At 36.9% G+C, this 21,022-nt stretch overlaps 1 pseudogene; it reads right to left on the bottom strand.

The window, feature by feature from the left end:
- Positions 1-13,228: 13,228 nt before the first annotated feature.
- Positions 13,229-14,947, bottom strand: LOC127675547 (60 kDa heat shock protein, mitochondrial-like; annotated as a pseudogene).
- Positions 14,948-21,022: the final 6,075 nt, after the last annotated feature.

Raw genomic sequence — 21,022 nt, 5'->3', positions numbered from 1 at the left:
AACACACCTCAGGGTCAAAGACAAACACTACCTTAGAGCAAAAGGCTGGAAGACAATTTTACAAGCAAATGGTCTCAGGAAACAAGCGGGAGTAGCCATTTTAATATAAGATAAAATTGACTTTCAACCCAAAGTCATCAAAAGAGACTCTGAGGGACACTACTTGCTGGTCAAAGGAAAAGTACAACAAGAAGAACTCTCAATCCTGAATATCTATGCTCCAAATGCAAAGGCACCCTCTTTCGTAAAAGAAACTTTATTAAAGCTCGAAGCACACATTGCACCTAACACAATAATTGTGGGTGACTTCAACACTGCACTTTCCTCAATGGACCGATCAGGAAAACAGAAACTAAACAGGGACACAATGAAACTAATTGAAGCTTTGGACCAATTAGATTTAACAGATATATATAAAACATTCTATCCTAAAGCAAAAGAATATACCTTTTTCTCAGCACCTCATGGTACCTTCTCCAAAATCGACCATATTAATTGGTCACAAGACAGACATCAACAAATATAAGATGATAGAACTAATCCCATGCCTCCTATCAGATCACTATGGAGTAAAAGTAGTCTTCAATAGCAACAAAAACAACAGAAAACCCACATACACGTGGAAACTGAACAATATTCTACTCAATGATACCTTGGTCAAGGAAGAAATAAAGAAAGAAATTAAAGACTTTTTAGAACACAATGAAAATGAAGACACAACATACCCAAATCTATGGGACACAATGAAAGCAGTGCTAAGAGGAAAACTCATAGCCCTGAGTGCCTCCAAAAAGAAAATGGAGAGAGCATACATTACCAGCTTAATGACACACCTGAAAGCCCTGGAACAAAAAGAAACTATTTCACCCAGGAGGAGGAGAAGGCAGGAAATCATCAAACTCAGGGCTGAAATCAATTAAGTAGAAACAAAGAGAACCATACAAAGAATCAATAATATTTCTTTGTAACCATTCTTTTTACCACATAATATTATAGAAGGCAAGTATACAATAAATTTTAAATTATGATTCTCAAATATTTTAAGAAGACCCTTAGCAAATGGATGAATCAGCTTAAAATCATAGAAAAATGACACTGAAAATGTTGGGATTTTGTTTGCTTTTGCTTTCATGAGAAAGATAACAGGAGGATGCAGTGTGTAGAATGGTGTGAAATGGTGTGTTATATAGTCGAACGAAAAGTTACTGAATGAAATAGCTATAAAACAAAGAAAATATCCATTAACTATTAGTACATATGTAACATATACATGCATACATATATATAAATTAATCCTAAATATATATTATAGATGTGTACATTTTAGTTCTCAATCTTGGGAACTAAATTTTTTACAGAGTTTCAAACTTAAAGAGTTGAAATTGTAAATTTTTATGGTCTTTTGTTCAACTTGAAAGAGTAATATTTTCTACTCAAAATACCAATTGTAGAAATAACTTTAGAAAACCAAAGAAAAAGAAGAAACTAGAACATAGCTTATTCCTGAGTAAGGAGGACCTTGTTACTAATTGTTGCTATTTTCAGATAACAAGGTTGTATGTTGCATTTGTTGCTGTTGTTGTTTTTTTGTAAAGGAAGGAGACTCTATAATGAGATGTACATTATAGATATAGATATATAGATAGAGATAGAGATATATACAGATGTATAGATATATAGATATATAGATTTAGATATATAGATATACAGATGATAGATAGATATAGATATAGATATAGATAGATATATACCTATTACTTTAATAATCAGTATTGTTACTTTTTCTCATATTTTCCTTTTTTATTGTAAATAGATCCTTCTCTCATAATATATGACCCAATTTCATTTTATCTTCCCTTTGTTCCTCTGAGTTCCCCAATTTCTCCTCTCCCCTATTTCCACTCCCCTTGGTTTTCCTTCAGAAAAAAATTAGGCTTCTAAAACATAACCACCAAACACAACAAAACAAGACAATAAGACACAATAAGGCACAATAAGACAAGAAGAGAGCCTTCATATCGATGCTGGACAATGCAACCTATAGTTGGAACGGAGTCTCAAGAGCAGACAAAAGAGTCAGAGATACACTGGATCCCCATCATAGGAGTCCCACAGGAAAAAAAAAAAGAAACAAACTAAGAGCCATAACATAATTGAAAGACATGGCATATGTCTTTGAAGGCCCCCTGTTTGCTGCTTCAGTCTTTGTGAGCCCTTATGATTCCTGCTCAGTTGATTCAGTGTTCCATGTTCTCCTGGAGGAACCCTCTGGACTTGTACAATCTTTCTTCCCCATCTTTGGTGATTTTCTCTGAGCTATAAGGAGAAAGACCTGATGTAGAACTTCAATTCAGATTCTCTCTTTATATGTCTGGTTGTGTGACTCTGTACCCATTACATCTGTTGCCAGGGGAAGCCACTCTAATGATGACTGGATATGTCACCAATCTATTAATATAGCAGAATATTATTAGAAATCATTTCATTAATTTTTTGTAATTCTACTTGATTCTACTCTAGATCTCTGGGCTATCCAGTCTGTTTCTCAGCCATTCAGGCAGTATAGGGCATGGGTTCAGTCTTATAATGTAGGGCTGAGGTTAAACCACAGAGTCATTGGGCACTGCCACTGTTTTTACACTACCGTTGCCTCAACTTATCTTGCAGGCTGGGTAGGCTGTAGGTTGAGGATATTGAATATTTCTTGGTGTCCATGTTTCTATTACAGTAACCTGTACTGTACCTTTCCTTTCTAAAGAGATTAGAACATAGGAGTAAAGGTTCAGTACAGGCATTTGCTCAGCTTCTATATACTAATTTTTTCAAAAGCCCATACAAACAAAACTGTGGGAATGAACTCCATGTGTTTTATTTCTCAAGGAAACAGAACAATTCTTGTAAATGACTGTGTTAAATCCCCAAGAATATGACTAAAATGACATTACAAATTATGATTACCATATGGTACAAAGGAAGGAAATAATTTACAAATCATTTAAGAATCTTCAGGGAAAGTAGGAATAGTGTTAGACTCACAGGGGATAGAGACAATTATGCTGAAGCCTCATTGTGTTTAACCACTGCAGTAGTAGCTTTTTTCATAGGATAAAAACATCAAATGATTTATTGAAACACTGGCAATAACATCATACATCAATTCATGTTTTCAAAGAGTTTAAATGCATACCAAACACTGAACTATATTATAAGTAAATCAAACATTTATCATTTTAAACCAATTCTTCAATATAATTAAAGGTAACTAATAAGCTTATCAAAGAGGTAATTTGGATTTATAAGAATACTTAGGTGAAATACAATATCTAAGAAATATTTTGTCTTAGGATTCAGATCTCTACAGTAAAAGGAAGTTTAGCTAAGATATAAATGACAAGAAGCTGGTGAGATAAGAGATCATTGAGGTGAGAAAGAGGAAATTCAATAATAATACTAGTAATGTTAATATCCTAAAATTATCTGGTACTTATATGTGCCATATTTTCTAATCCACTTATGTCTGTTCTAGGCTACCAGCTCTTGCATTATATAATATGTTCTGGCCTATTGATTTCAGTTTTCTATCAGATAAGCTTCCTGGAATATATTCACAAACCTCTTTTAGTTCATGAAGAACATTACTCTTTAAACTGCCCCAGGTATAGCAGTGAGTTGAAGACCCATAGGGATTTATTTTTCAGTAAGAACAATTTGAATTATCATCTCCTATGATTTTCATGAACAATTTTAAAGATTTTATTTCTTTGCCTTCTTGCAACCATCCCCTTAGTTTTGCAATGAAGTTAGCTTAAATATCTGCTGCAGGGAGAGCAGCAGAATGAGAGAAGCCCCACAGCTATATTCGCTGCCTGCAGGGACAGAAAAGGGTCACTAGGTACTGTATCACCCTGAGCTTTAGATCTCTGGTGGTGCAAACCGCCAGGGGTCTGCCTGTGCCAAAGAACTGAGCATATAGGTGGTTTGTCCACCAGCCAGCCTGGCAGGGGCCTGTGTTCTGCCCAGAGAGCAGCAGGAGAGAAGCCTGCAGCCATATTAGCTGCCTGCTGGGACAGAAAAGGGTCACTAGGTACTGTATCACCCTGAGATTTAGATCTCTGTGGGTGCAAATCTCCAGGGCTCTGCCTGCACTCAGGAACTGAGCACATAGGCAGATCATCTACAAGCCAGTCCGTTTCAGGACCTGTGTCCTATGTGAGAATCAACAGAGGGAGTGACCCCCACCACACCATCTTCGCTCCGTAACAGAGCAGTCAGAGAATACCTGGTTGACCTTGACAGCCTAAGTATAACATTGCTTGAGGCAAGACTGAGCAGGGCTCCAAAGGCACAAAAGAGGAAGGCAGCATATCAGTAATCTGTGCCAGAGGAAACCCAGTCATCCAGTGTTGCAGAAATAACCTTAAAGATCCTCAGTAGGTTGAAGCACCAGCCAGTGACAATAAGACCATCTAACACCAAGAAGAACTAGATGGCTAAAGGCAAATGTAGGACCATGACTAACAGAAACCAAGGCATTATGGCAGCATCTGAACCCAATTCTCCGACAATAGCAAGTTCTGGATACCCGAACACACCAGAAAAACAAGAGATGGATTTAAAAGCACTGGTAAGGATGCTGATAGAGGAACACATGAAGGACATAAATAAATCTCTTAAAGAAATTCAGGAGAAAAATGATCAAAAGCTAGAAGCCCTTACAAGGGAAACACAAAAATTACTTAAAGAAATTCAGGAGAATATGGGTCAGAAGTTAGTAGCCAAAAGGAGAAAATGCAAAAATCACTTAAAAAAAATACAGGAGAAGTTTGATCAACAGGCAGAAGTCATGAAAGAGGAAACACAAAAATCTCTTAATTAGAGGAAAACACAAACAAGTAAATGAAGGAACTGAGCAAAAACTTCCAGGATCTAAAACAGAAGTAGAAACAACTAAGAAAGCACAAAGGGAGACATCTTTGGAGATAGAAAATCTTGGGAAGAAATCAGGGACCATAGATGCAAATATCAACAACAGAATACAAGAGATAGAAGAAAGAATCTCAGATGTCAAAGATACCATAGAAAACATGGATTCAACGGTTAAAGAAAATGCAATATGCAAAAAGCTTGTAACACAAAACATCCAGGAAATCCAGGACACAATGAGAAAGCCAAATCTAAAGATTATAGGCATTGATGAAAGTGAAGATTTACAACTAAAAGGGCCAGCATATATCTTCAACAAAATTATGGAAGAAAACTTCCCTAACCTAAAGAGAGAGATGCCTATGAATATACAAGAAGCCTACAGAACTCCAAATAGACTGGAACAGAACAAAACTACTTCCTGTCACATAATAATCAAAATCCAAATGTACTAAACAAAGAAAGAATACTTAGGGCAGTAAGAGAAAAAGGCCAAGTAACATATAAAGGAAGACCCATCAGAATTACACCAGACTTCTCATCGGAGACCATGAAAGCTAGAAGATCCTGTGCAGATCTCATGCAGACTCTAAGAAACACAAATGCCAGCCAAGACTACTATACCCAGCGAAACTCTCAATCACTATAGATGGAGAAACCAAGATATTCCATGAAAAAAAAAAACAAATTTACACAATATCTTTCCACAAACCCAGCCCTACAAAGGATAAATAGGGGGAAAACACCACTACAATGAGGGAAACTATACCCTGGAAAAAGCAGGATATTAAGCTTCTTTCATCAAACCCAAAAGAAGATAACCACACACGTACAAAATTAAAATCAAAAATGATAGGAAACAATAACCACTATTCCTTAATATCTCTTAACATTAATGGACTCAATTCCCCAATAAAAAGACATAGACTAACAGACTAGTTACATAAACAGGACCCTACATTTTGCTGCATACAGGAAACACACGTCAGTGTCAAAGACAAAAACTACCTTAGAGTAAAAGGCTGGAAGACAATTTTACAAGCAAATGGTCCCAGGAAACAAGCCGGAGTTGCCATTCTAATATCAGATAAAATTGACTTTCAACCTAATGTCATCAAAAGAGACATGGAAGGTCACTACTTGCTGGTCAAAGGAAAAATCCAACAAGAAGAACTCTAAATCCTGAATATCTATGCTCCAAATACAAGGGCACCCTCATTCATAAAAGAAACTTTACTAAAGTTCAAAGCACAAATTGCACCTAACACATTAATTGTGGGTGACTTCAACACTCTACACTCATCAATGGACCGATCAGGGAAACAGAAACTAAACAGGGAGACAGTGAAATTAATTGAAGCTTTGGACCAATTGGATTTAACAGATATATATAGAGAGAGAACTTTTCATCCCAAAGCAAAAGAATATACTTTTTCTCAGCACATCATGGTACCTTCTCCAAAATCGATTATATAGTAGGTCACAAGACAGACATCAACAAACATAAGAAGATTGAAATAATTCAATGCCTCCTATCAGATAACTATGGAGTAAAAGTGGTCTTTAATGAAAATAAAAACAACAGAAAGACCACATACACATGGAAACTGAACAATATTCTCCTCAGTGATACCTTGGTCAAGGAAGAAATAAAGAAAGAAATCAAAGATTTCTTAGAATTTAACGAAAATGAAGGCACAACATACACAAATCTATGGGATACAATGAAAGAAATGCTAAGAGAAAAAACTCATAGCTTTGAGTGCCTCCAAAAAGAAATTCGAGAGAGCATACACTAGAAGATTAATGGAACAACTGAAAGCCCTGGAACAAAAAGAAGCTAATTCACCCAGGAGGAGAAGAAGACAGGGAATCATCAAAATCAGGGCTGAAATCAATCAAGTAGAAACCAAGAGAACCATACAAAGAATCAACAAAACCAAAAGCTGGCTCTTTGAAAACATCAACAAGATAGATAAACCCTTAGCCAGACTAACCAAAGGGTACAGAGAAAGTATCCAAATTAACAAAATTAGAAATGAAAAGGGAGAAATTACAACAGAAACTGAGGAAATTCAAAAAATCATCAGATCCTGTGCTCAACACAACTGGAGAATCTGGAGGAAATGGAAATTTTCTTAGACAGATACCAATTGCCAAAATTAAACCAGGATCAAATAGATCATCTAAACAGACCCATAACCCCTAAAGAAATAGAAGGGGTCATAGATAGCCTTATGACCAAAAAAAGCACAGGGCCAGATGGTTTCAGTGCAGAATTCTATCAGACCTTCAAAGAAGACTTAACATCAATACTCTTCAAACTATTCCACCAAATACAAACAGAAGGAACACTACCCAACTCCTTCTATGAAGCCACTATTACGCTGATACCAAAACCACACAAAGATCCAACTAAGAAAGAGAATTTCAGGCCAGTTTCCCTTATGAATATCAATGCAAAAATACTCAATTCAGGCCAGTTTCCCTTATGAATATCAATGCAAAAATACTCAATAAAATTCTTGCCCACCGAATCCAAGAACACATCAAAACGATCATCCACCATGATCAAGTAGGCTTCATTCCCAGGGACTCAGGCATGGTTCAATATAAGGAAATCCATCAATGCTCTCCACTACATAAACAAACTCAAAGAAAAAAACCACATGATCATTTCATTAGATGCTGAAAAAGCATTTGACAAAATTCAGCATCCTTTCATGCTAAAAGTCTTGGAAAGGGCAGGAATTCAAGGCCCATATCTAAACATAATAAAAGCAATATACAGCAAACTGGTAGCCAACATCAAACTAAATGGAGAGAAATTTGAAACAATCACACTAAAATCAGGGACTAGACAAGGCTGCCCCCTCTCTCCATATCTTTTCAATATAGTTCTTGAAGTCCTAGCTAGAGCAATTAGACAACAAAAGGAGGTCAAAGGATACAAATTGGAAAGGAAGAAGTCAAACTATCACTATTTGCAGATGATATGATACTATACTTAAGCGACCCCAAAGCTCTACTAGAGAACTCGTACAGCTGATAAACAACTTCAGCAAAGTGGCTGGCTACAAAATCAATGCAAGCAAATCAGTAGCCTTTATATACTCAAAGGATAAGTAGGCTGAGAAAGAAATTAGGGAAATGACACCCTTCACAGTAGCCACAAACAGCATAAAGTATCTTGGGGTGACTCTAACCAAACAAGTGAAAGTCCTACTTGACAAGAACTTCAGATCTCTGAAGAAGGAAATCGAAGAAAATCTCAGAAAATGGAAAAATCTTCCATGCTTGTGGTTTGGCAGGATTAATATAGTTAAAATGGCCATCTTGCCAAAGGCAATCTACAGATTCAATGCTATGCCCATAAAATCCCAACCCAGTTCATCATAGAGCTAGAAAGAGCAATTCTCAAATTCTTCTGGAATAACAAAAAACCCAGGATAGCTAAAACTATTCTCAACAGTAAAAGAACTTCAGGGGGATTCAGTATCCCAGACCTCAAACTTTACTACAGAGCAATAGTGATAAAAACTGCGTGGTATTAGTACAATGTCAGGCAAGCGGATCAATGGAATAGGATTGAAGACCCAGAAATGAACCAACACACCTATGGTCACTTGATCTTCGACAATGGAACTGAAAGCATCCAGTGGAAAAAAGATAGTCTTTTCAACAAATGGTGCTGGTTTAATTGGAGGTCAGCATGCAGAAGAATGCGAATCGATCCATTCTTATCTTCTTGTACCAAGCTCAACTCCAAATGGATCAAGAAACTCCACATAAAACATGACACACTGAAACTACTAGAAAAGAAACCGGGGGAGACCCTTGAGGACATGGGCACAGGGGAAAAGTTCCTGAATAGAAAACCAATAGTTTATACTCTAAGATCAAGAATTGACAAATGGGACCTCATAAAACTACAAAGTTTCTGGAAGGCAAAGGACACTGTCAAAAGGACAAAACGGCATCCAACAAATTGGGAAAAGATCTTCACCAACCCTAAATCTGACAGAGGGCTAATATCTAATATATACAAAAAACGCAAGAAGGTAGAACTCAGAGAACCAAATAACCCCATTAAAAAGTGGGGTATGGAGCTAAACAAAGAATTTTCACATGAAGAAATTCGGAGGGCTGAGAAACACCTTAAGAAATGTTCAACATCATTAATCATTAGGGAAATGCAAATCAAAACAACCCTGAGATTTCACCTCACATTAGTCAGAATGGCTAAGGTCAAAAAATCAGGAGACAGCAGATGTCGGCGAGGATGTGAAGAAAGAGGAACACTCCTCCACTGCTGGTGGGATTGCAAGATGGTGCAACCACTTTGGAAATCAGTCTGGCGGTTCCTCAGAAAACTGGGCATGACACTTCCGGAGGACCCTGCTATACCACTCCTGGGCATATACCCAGAGGATTCTTCAGCATGCAATAAGGACACATGTTCCACTGTGTTCATAGAAGCCCTATTTGTAGTAGCCAGAAGCTGGAAAGAACCCAGGTGTCCTTCAACCGAGGAATGGATACAAAAAATGTGGTATATTTACACAATGGAGTACTATTCAGCCATTAGAAACAATGAATTCATGAAATTCTTGGACAAATGGATGGAGCTGGAGAACATCATACTAAGTGAAGTAACACAGTCTCAAAAGATCAATCATGGTATGCACTCACTAATAAGTGGATATTAGCCTAGAAACTTTGAATACCCAAGACTTAATCCACATATTAAATGATGTCCAAAAAGAATGGTGGAGTGGCCCCTGGTTCTGGAAAGATTCAAAGCAACAGTATAGTGGAATACCAGAACAGGGAAGTGGGAAGGGGTAGATGGCGGAACAGGGGGAGGGAAGAGAGCTTATGGGACTTGAGGGGAGTGGGGACCCAGAAAGGGGGAAATCATTTGAAATGTAAATTAAAAAATATATCAATAAAGAAAAAGATGTAAAAAAAAAATCTGCTGCAAGTACCAGCCATTTAACTAATTCTTCTATATCTCAGTGTTGAAAATGTGCATTATATATTCAAGTTCTCAATGAAAATAAAGATAAATGTGTACATACATACACAGTCACATACACACACACACAAATACATACATGCACACGCACACACACACACACAAATACATACATGCACACGCACACACACACACACACACACATAAAACCACCACCACTACCACCACCACTGCTACCACTACCACCAACAACAAATGCTTGTACTTTGATGTTTGACAGCTTCTAGAAATGTGATTTCTGTTGCTTATTAGCCATGCTGAGTGGGGTATTTGGTATAGAAATACAAAAAGACTCAGATGTTTTCCTGAGTTATGAGTATACGTAATGCCGAATTAATTCCTATGCTTGTAGCAAATCCACCCCTCTATAATTACTATCATCATTCTATGTTGTATATGCTACTTCAATAAGCACCTTTCATGTCATGCTGTAAATAAATGAAAGTAATGAAGGAATAACTACTGATGTTAATGCAAAAATATTTAAATTCTAATTCTGAGGGCTTGCATATTTTAAATTATTTTCTAAAATTTCTCCCTTAGTTTAGTACTGTATTATTTCTTTATTCAATTCCAAGATTCTCTCGCTTTTCTGTAATCTGTTTTTCAAAAGGTTAATAATACAGTGCATGATAGCCGGAGATTTGTTCCTATTGGTGCCTACTTTTTAAATGTCCTGGAAGTACTGGCAGTGCAGTGTTCAGCAAGCTAATTGAATAATAAATGTACTACACTTGGACTCTCTGGAAAACAAAGGGTTTTAGAGATACATACAGGGGATACTCAGTTTAGAGTCTAACTTATTTATACTCAGTTAAGATTATACTCAGATAACCTGCACCTAATAAAAGTAAAACAGAAATTAGGGTCATTAGCTCATCATACTCTTCATTTAATAAATTTCTCATTTGGCTATGAAGGAAAGAATGTTTACTCATACTTTCATAGAAATGATAAATAAATATTACTTTGTCTTTGAATCGATCCACAAAGGGACTTGAAAGTTCAAGTAAAATATGGGGAAAAGATTTTCAAAATCAAATGTCACAACCTGGGAAACTTTCATCAGTTGTTTGAATAGATACTTTTTGGCAATTAACTATATCTACTCAAAGAATCATGTCAAACATAGCAATAAATTGAAATATAAACATTAAGCGACCAACAAGGAACATTGTCAATACCCTCTAAATACCATTATTTTAATAATAATGTGCATTTCTCTATTTTCTTGCCCTTGTACATCTTAGCTCTTGGGTAAGTTCAAAGTAAGTGATATTTTTCAAGATCATTAAATTGTGGTAAACATGCACAGATTTCTCATGGGCCTTTATACAGTTTGTAGGATAGTGTTAATATTATTTTGTGGTTTGTTTCTAACTGTCACAATTTTTGTGAACAATTCATAGTCACTAATAAATATTTTTGAGGCAATTAAGAGTCTAAATCATACAAATAAAAAAAATCCCCAAAACGGAGAAATCTAGCAATAAGCTCAGGCCGAAAATCATTTATATATATATTTGTTGCATTAAAAGAAATTATAAAGCAAATTAATAATTATGGCACAAATAAAAATTTAATGATAGTATATTATCGTAAAAATAAAAATTCACAAAATTTCAAGTGATTGGCTTAAGAATGGTTTTAGCATCCAGCAAATATCTAACTTCTGAATGAAATATTGTAGCAATATAATGTTATATGTTATATATTTACTGCATATATTTTGAAGTATCAGTTTTATGTGGAAGCAATGAATGTATATGTGTGCAAGAATATACATATGTGTATATTTATTTGTGAATGTATCTAGTAAATTGTAGTAATAATTGAAAGATTGTTTAATTTGAGGTTTTTATTATATGGCTACATGTGATATGGCTTTTAAAAAGGTAAATATATTAACACATTTATGTATATTAATTGTTGACAAACACAAAGCTTGACTGTTATAGATAGTTTAAGTTTTTATATGACAGAATATTTTTAGATGGAGTCATAATTATACATTTAGAATCACATTAGCACTTCCAAAAGATCACCTGAGAGAAATGTGAATATCAATATATTCCTATATAGGAAAAATAATTATGATAGTATATGACCATTCAGCTTTTAATTTCAGAATGTGGGACAAGTATGCCTTAGGGTGGCATGAACTATATGAAGATGCTCTGCCTTTTGAGCCTCCTGGACAATAACGGTAGTGTCTGTCACAGTCTGGGGAAAACTGACATTTAATTCATAAAAATTATTCATATGTAACTGTGGAATGTGTAAAATTTAATGGGTACTTTATTGATATGTTAGCATATGATAATTTTTGTGATAACACACTTGCCTAGTAAGGAAAAGTGTTTTAACTATTAAAAGTCAACTTAATAAGTACACACTTCATAATATTTCTTGTTGCTTAACTAAAAATCCTTTCATTTTATGTACGGAACATCTTTTTATTTTATCAGCAAATCATAATTCTATAATGGGACAAAATTCACAGACTTTTAGGTAAAAATCATGTAGGTTCCCATCTTAGCTCTGCCACAATAAGCTTTGTATTATTATCAGCAATTGTAAAGCAGGGTTGAGGGCTCAGTGATCAAACAAGCAGTCCTCTCTCATATGAAAAGTTGTGGCCCACAAGTGCAAGAAATGAAATGAAAATAGTAAAGATTCTAGAAACTATGAAAAAACAAACAAGCAAACAAACAAAACCCTAAACAAACAACACAAATTTATCTGCAATGATTCTATTGTGATATAATTTATATAAAAATTACTCATTTAATGTATACTTGATATTTGAAAAATATTGAATTTTAACTTTAAACAAAATTTTATTACACAAAGGTTGTCACATAATTGGATACTTCTTTACTTTTTACACAATCATTCCCACCCTCCACAAAAGGCTGCTTCTGAACTTCTCATGTGGTAACACAGTGCCACAGTCCTGATGCTAACAGAACAGTAGAGATGCCTCAGTGATTAAAGTTGAGAGCTATATGGCTCTTGCATCCAGCGCCAGGAATGTACAAATGTATATATTCAATAATACAAAGGAAATTATCTTTAGGCATGGACAATGACAGCAGTAAACAATTATATATTGTGAAAGGAAACCAGTAACTAATGGTTACACTGATCATCTAGCCTTCTCTTCACTCATTTTCTCCCAGTGACTTCTTTGATGTTATAAGTGAGGAACCTGCCTTAAGCTTCAGGTCACAGTTCATTGATAAAGGCAAAGTACTATTCTAGGAGTTAGAACATGCCATCTCTCATATCCCTCCCATCGCACCCATTGAACCCATTCCAGGGTCCTTCTCTTTACAAATTTCTGTCATTACAGATTTGGCTGTAGTTAGCAAGTAGGCTACACCAGCAGCATCCTGTAAGGCAGTTCTTACAACCATTGTTGGATCAATGATCCCCTTTTCCTCCATGTTCACAAAATCTCCAAGCATGGTGTCATAACCAACTTCTAAGAAACTGCAGAATATTTTCAACTATCAAATATCCTTCAATACCTACATTCTTAGCAGTTGTCATTGCATAAATGTTAAGTGTTCTTTTTTTAAAAATTTCTATACCTATTTTCTAATCTTAATTAGCAGGCTTTAATGAATCCAAGGCTGGCATGCACTGAAACACAGCACAGCCCCCTTCTAGAACAATGCCTTCTTCAACAGCTGCTCTTGTAGCACTGAGGGCAGCTGTAACTCTGTCTTTCTTCTCATTCACTTCAACATCACTTGACCCTCCAACCTTCAGTATGGCTACTCCATCTGAAAGTTCAGCAATTGCTCATTCAGCTTTTCCTTTTCATATCCACTAGCTGTGATGTCTAGCAGATCAGTGGTTTGTAGAACACATTTTTCATCCTTAGCTTTGTAACCTTTTCCTTTCAAAAGCATGGCATCATCTTTGGTGACAATGACCTCTTCAGCTTTTCCTAAGTCATGAGTTTGAACTTCTTCAGAATTTAGAATCAATCCCTCTTCTCCAAACACTGCATCACCAGAAGCAATAGCCATATCTTTAAGCTGGTTCTTCCTATTGTCCCCAAACCCTGGAGCTTTGACTGCTACAACCTGAAGACCAGTTTTTAGCCTGTTCAAAACCTGTGTGCGTAGAGCTTCTCCATCATCTTTGTCAGTGATTATGGACCAAGGGCTTCTGATGAGCATTAGCAATTTCAAGAGCAGGTACAATGGAATGAACACTAGAATTTTCCTTTTCACTCAACAAAACAAAGGCTACTTGGAATTCATATTTTTGACCTTTTGATGTGTTAATAAAATACAGGTAAATATATCCTCTCAGACTTCATGGCTTCAATAATTTCAAGCTCATCATTCAGGGTTTTTCCAGCCTTCACTGTGATGACACTCTTTCTTCCAACATTTTTCATTGCATCACAAATGATGTCCCCAATGTCTTTGTCTACATTTTCAGAAATTCTAGCAACTTGATCAATTTTTTTCAGGGGTTGTCACAGTTTTAGATTGTTTCTTAAGTTCAGCAATAACAGCATTGGCCACCAACATCACACCTCTCCAGATTTCCAGTGGATTAACCCTTTTGCTGATCTTCTCAAAGCCTTCCTTTACAATAGTGCATACCATAATAGTGGCAGTGGTGGTGCCATCCCTAGCCTCTTCATTTGTATTATTGGCAATATCCTGAACAATTTAGCTCTGATATTTTTGTATTTATCCTTGAAATCAATTGATTTTGCCATGTTATCTCATCTTTTTTTACTCTGGGACTTCCCCAACTCTGTTCAGTAATCACTGTTCTTCTTTTTGGCCCCATTGTAACAGCCACAGTATCGTCTAAAATGTCTACACCTTGAAGCATTAAGGCTCAAGTATCCACTCCAAATTTTACATCTTTGGCAAAGGCCTGAATGAGATGAGGAGCCAGTGCCCAGGACACTGGTCTCATCTGGTGAAAAAAATTTGTGGGTAGTGGAAGCATTTCTGCAGGGCTGTGGTAGGAGAACACAAGGCAAGGCAGGCAATCTGCAGTGAGTGAGAGCAGCATTGATTTTTAAACTGGCTTATACTACTTAGAGATACCATCATATATAAGAATTACTAAGATCAAAAACACAATTTTGGTGAGGATGTGAAACAAGGGTAACAATCCTCCATTGCTGGTGTGAGTGAAAATGTATATAGCCACTACAGAAACCAATATGGCAGTTCCTCAGAAAGTTGGGAATCTCTAACTCAGACTCAACTACACCATTCTTGGCCATATATCCAAAAGACCATCTTGCTACAAGGACACTTGCACAAATGTGTTCACTTGTTTTATTCATAGTAGCCAGAAACTAGAAACAACAGAAGAATGGATAGTTTATGATGAATTTACATAATGAAGTATTACTTGGCTATTAAAAAATTGTATGCATTGTATAGTCTCTCTTATGATGATTCTGCTAGGCTCTGCTCTCAGAACACTCTGCAGGCAGGGCAATTTGTGGGTCTAAGGTTTTGTGACTGGTTTGCTGTCCTGATTTCTTCACTTGATTTTTAGTATAGTCCCCATGTCTACTATTACTAGAAGCCTTTTCTGGGTTACTCTTGTGGATTTCACTGAGTTTCCATTGCTATAGTTTTCACCTTGTCCTCAAAATGCTCTCCATATCCAGTTGTTTTTCCCAGTGTTTTCTTCCACCCAGCATTCTGGTCTCTCCTGTTCCAAATCTACCAGTCTCCAGTCCACATGTGAAGTTTATTCCATTTCCCCTTTCCTTGGTGATACTATTTCCCCTTTAATTCCTCTATGGTTCTGTAAACTGAAGCATGAATGTCTTCAATACATTGACATAGGACACAACATTCTGAAGAGAATATCAATAGCAAGGGCACTGAGATTAACAAATAAAATATGGGACCTCATAAAAAGGCAGTTTCTTATATGTTGGAGCATCTTTTGGGTTTATGGCCAGGAGTGGTATAGCTGGGTCCCTAGGTAATACTTTGTCCAATTTTCTGAAGAACAGCCAGACTAATTTCCAGAGTTGTTGTACCAGTTTGAAATCCCACCAGCAATGGAGAAGTGTTCCTTTTTCTCTTTATCCTCTCCAGCAACTGGTGTCACCTCAGTTTTTGATCTTAGCCATTCTGACTGGTATAAGGTGGAATATTAAGGTCATTTTGGTTTGCATTTCCCTGACGAATAAGGATGTTGAACATTTCTTTAGGGCCTTCATGGCCATTTGAGATTCTTCAGTTGAGAATTTTGTTAGCTCTGTACCCCATTTTTATAAGGTTATTTGGTTCTCTGGAGTCTAACTTCTTGAGTTCTTTATATATTTTGAATGTTAGCCCTCTATCAGATGTAGGGTTGGTAAAGATCTTTTCCCGGTCTGTTGGTTACAATTTTGTCCTGTTGACAGTGTGCTTTACCTTATAGTCTTTTCAATTTTATAGGGTCCCATTTGTCAATTCTTGATCTTAGAGAGAACTCCATTGGTGTTCTTTTCAGGAAATTTTCCCCTATGCTAATGTGTTGGAGGTTCTTTCCCACTTTCTCTTCTATTAGATTCAATGTGTCTGGTTTTATGTGGAAGTCCTTGATCCACTTGGACTTGAGCTTCATATAAGGAGATAAAAGTGGGTCAGTTTGCATTTTTCCACATGCTGACTGCCAGTTGAACCAGAACTATTTGTTGAAAATTCTGGGAGCTCTGAGGAGTCTGGTTGGTTTATATTGTTGTTCGTCCTGTGGGATTGCAAACCCCTTCAGTTCCTCTAGTCATTGCCCCAACTCCTCTGTTGGGGTCCCCATGCTCAGTCCAATAGTTAGCTGCAAGCGTCCACATCTTCATCAGTTTGGCTCTAATAGAGTCTCTCAGGAGATAGCTATATCAGCCTTCTGTCAGCAACCACTTCTTGGCATCAGAAAGAGTGTCTGAGTTTGGTGGCTGCATATGGGATGGATCCCAAGGTGGGGCAGTCTCTGGATGGCCTTTCTTTCAGGCTATGTTCCACTCTTTGTCCCTGTGTTTCCTTTAGCAATTCTGCGTTAAGATTTTAGAGATGAGTGGGTTACTCCATCCCTCAACCTGGGGCCTTGCCTAACTTGCCTTCTGGATATAGTCTCCAAAGGTTTTTTTCTCACCTTTGTTGGGCATTTCAGGTAATATATTCCCTGTTTGGTGCAGGGAGCCTCTTACTTTCTTGACATCTGGGACTTTCTGATTGTTACCTCCAGTTCTTCATCCCCAGTGTTACACATTCAATTTCAAGGACTTCTGTATATCTCCCCTGTCTTCTCCCATACTTGATCCTGCACCCTTTTCCCTTCCCCCTCTTTCTCCTAATTCCCTCCTACTGTCTACTTCCTGTGAGTGTTCTCTCCCCCCTTCTAAGAATGACTGAATCATCCACACTTTGGTCTTCATAGGAAGAACAATTTCAACCACCCAGACCCCATCCCCAAGAGCTCCCAGGGACTAAACCACTAACCAAAGAGGACCCATGTCTCCAGCTGCACATGTACCAGTGGATGACCTTATCTGCCATCAATGGGAGGGGAGGTTCTTGGTTCTGTGAATGCTTGATGCCCCACCAATGCTAGGGTGGTGAGGCAAGAGTGGGTGAGTGGGGAAGCACCATCATAGAAGCAGAGAGGAGGGGGTAAGATAGTGGATTTGCAGAGGTAAAACTTTGAAGGAGGATGATGTTTCAAATGTAAATAAATAAAATAACCAAAAATTTTTTAAATACTGCATTTTTCACCCTGGATGATTTTGGCTTCTTTGTCAAAGATGAAGTAACCAAAGGCGTGTGGGTTCATTTCTGGATCTTCAATTCTATTCCATTGATCTACCTGCCTGTCTCTTGTACCAATACCATGCAGTTTTTATCACTATTGCTCTGTAGTATAACTTGAGGTCATGGATAGAGATTCTCCCAAAAGATCTTTTATTGTTGAATGGTGTTCATAGGAGTCTTATTTATATTATCCACAAACTGGAAGCAACCCAGATGTTCCTCAACAGAGGAAAGGATACAGAAAATGTGGTACATTTACAGAATGGATTACTACTCAGAGTTAAAAACAATGACTTCATGAAATTTGCAGGCAAATGGATGGGACTTGAAAATATCATTTTGAGTGAGATAACACATTCACAAAAGAACACACATGGTATATGCTCAGTGATTAGTGAATATTAGCTTAAAAAAAGAAGCTCAGAATACCCATAGTAAATCTCACAGACCATATGAAACCCAGAAAGAAGTAAGAAAACACCAAATTGTGGATGCCACAATCCTACTCAGAATGGGGAAGAAAATGACCTCAGGAAGTAGAGGGAGAGCAGAATCTGGGAGAGAGGAGCAGAAGGGAAAAATGGGTCCAGTTCAGATACAGGAGGAGATGGAGGTGAAGTACAGAAGGTCAGGAATTTGAAGGGATGTGTGTAGCAGTGGAGGAGGGGGAACTGGGAGTAGCCACTAGAAAGTCCCAGATGCCAGGGACCCAAGAGGATCCCAGGACCCAACATGGAGACCATTAGCCTAAATACCCAACAAGAGGATATAAAATCTATAGAGAACATATTCAGAGTATAGGCACAGTCTCCACTTCAGGGATGGGGCCATCCACTCATCTCCAAAATTTTAACCCAGAATTGTCCCTGTCTAAAGGAAATGTGGGAACAAAGAGTGGAGCAGAGACTAAAGGAAAAGCCATCCAGAGACTGCCCCACCTGGGGATCAATTCCATCTGCATACACCAAACCCAGACATTGTCAATGCCAAGAAGCACTTGGTTGATATAGTTGTCCCTCGAGAGACTCTGCCAGAGTCTGACCAATACAGATGTGGATGCACACAACCAAACAACAGACTGAGAATGGGGAACCCTAATGGATAAGTTAGGGCAAGGACTGAAAGAGCTAAGGGGAGTCCCTTGGTCCTATGGAGGCTCAATGACCCAGGGTAAGGGAATGCTATGCCATTGAGTCAAGAGTGATTGAGAGGGTGGGAAAAACACCTTCATTGAGGGAGTTGATGGGGGTTTATGGAGAGGAAACTGGTAAGGGGGATAACATTTGAAACAAATAAAATAACCGATAAAAAAGGCAAATTTTCTATAAGTCAAAGGACACCATCAAGGAAAAATTGGCAGCCTACAAAATGAGAAAAGATCTTCACCAACACTACATGTGATAGAGAGCTAATATCTAAAATATATAAAGAACTCATGAAACTAGACCTTAACAAATTAAATAATACAATTAAAATATGGGGTACAGAGGTAAACAGAGAATTCTCAACAAAGATAAAAACACTTAAAGAAATGTTCAACATCATTGGCCATAAGAAAAATGCAAATCAATGTGAATTTGAGATTCTATCTCATAACTGTCAAAATGATTTGAATCAAAAACATAAGTGACAGCTCATGCTAACAAGTATTTAATGTAAGAGGAACACTCCTCCATTGTTGATGGGACTGCAAACTTGTACAGTCACTTGGAAAATCAATATGGCAGTTTCTTAGAAAAATGGAAATAGTTCTACCTCAAGTCCCAGCTATACCACTCCTGGGCATATCCTGAAAAGATTCTCTACTGTCCCTCAAGGACACTTGCTAAACTATGTTCACAGCAGCTTTATTCAAAATAGCCAGAAACTGGAAATTATCCAGATGTCCTGCCACAAAAGAATGGATAAAGAAAATGCTGCTCATTCACACAATGGGATACTACTCCACTATTAAAAACAAGGGCATTATAAATTTTGTACGTTAATGGATAGAAGGAGAAAACAAGATCCTGAGTGAGGTAACCCAGAATCAAAAGGACATGTATGGTACATACTCACTTATTAGTGGATATTAGCTATAAAGTAAAAGCTAATCTTTGTTAAAACAAGTGCTCCTTAGCTTCACACTGCCTCAGTTCTTCTAACTATAAAATAGACAGTATAATATTGCCTTCTATGGAGTGCTATGTCAAAGATTTTGAAGCTTATATATAAAAGTTAGAAACAGGACTGACACTTAAATGAAAATAAATAATAGTAATAAAATCTGATATTGTGGATTTTGATGTACTTCTTACATGAACTAATCACTGAAAAACTTTTTTAGAGGTAGAGTATGTATAACAGTAGACTGAGGACATGATAAATTAAAACCAATTTTTGTATAGTGAATGAACATGCATAACAAGCTAAACAAGTAAAACATGCATTGAGAAAGCATGAGTGCTTGAGTGGTTAGGTCTGGATGTTCCTGAATCTAGGATGTGGTAGCTATGATGACTGATTATTTACATGATTTACTTCACTTTCATTATCTTATCAAAATAAATATTAACAACACCTACCTCAAAGGATTGATATAAGTATTAAAAAAATGTACAGCACAAGAATGACACATGATGTGGTCTCAATAAATGACAGTTGTTATCATTTCTTACTGCCTTTTCATTTTTATTAAATGCATCTGAAGTTATGTCTGCAAAATAGCTATTGAATTAGTTTGTAGAAAACCATCAATGGAGAGGTGGTCTTTTGACTCTGATTTTGATAGGCATGACCAAGCAAATGACTCAGAACTACCAATGTGTGTGAAAATCAAGAATTGACTAGTTCATTAAGTCTAAAGTGTTGATCCAATAGTTCTCTGTATACAAATTGTTTGATTATTACTTTTTCCACTTATGTACAGCCTTTCTTAATATGTCAGACAGGAGAGTGATTGGATGTTAATTATTCTTTTTAAAAGAATGCCCAGAGGCTCCTGAGCTTTAATTGAGTTTCATTGCTGAGGTGATTAGGCATCACTACCCTGGCTAGCCTGACACTAGATTTTACATGTATTAGTTATCTGTTAACAAGAATGCAAATTTTAAGTAGATTTTCAACCTATAGATAAAATCAATTGAACTATTGGATAAGAATTCATGAGAAAGAAACAGAATCACACACACACACACATACACAGAGAGAGAGAGAGAGAGAGAGAGAGAGTATCCAAGACAAATAAAGTGAACATTTGCAGTTATAATTGTCTTTTTATTCTATA

This window comes from Apodemus sylvaticus, chromosome X, assembly GCF_947179515.1.
Source record: "Apodemus sylvaticus chromosome X, mApoSyl1.1, whole genome shotgun sequence".
Lineage (NCBI taxonomy): Eukaryota > Metazoa > Chordata > Mammalia > Rodentia > Muridae > Apodemus > Apodemus sylvaticus.
Note: the sequence above shows the minus strand (reverse complement) of the source record. Positions and strands in the feature narration are given on the sequence as shown.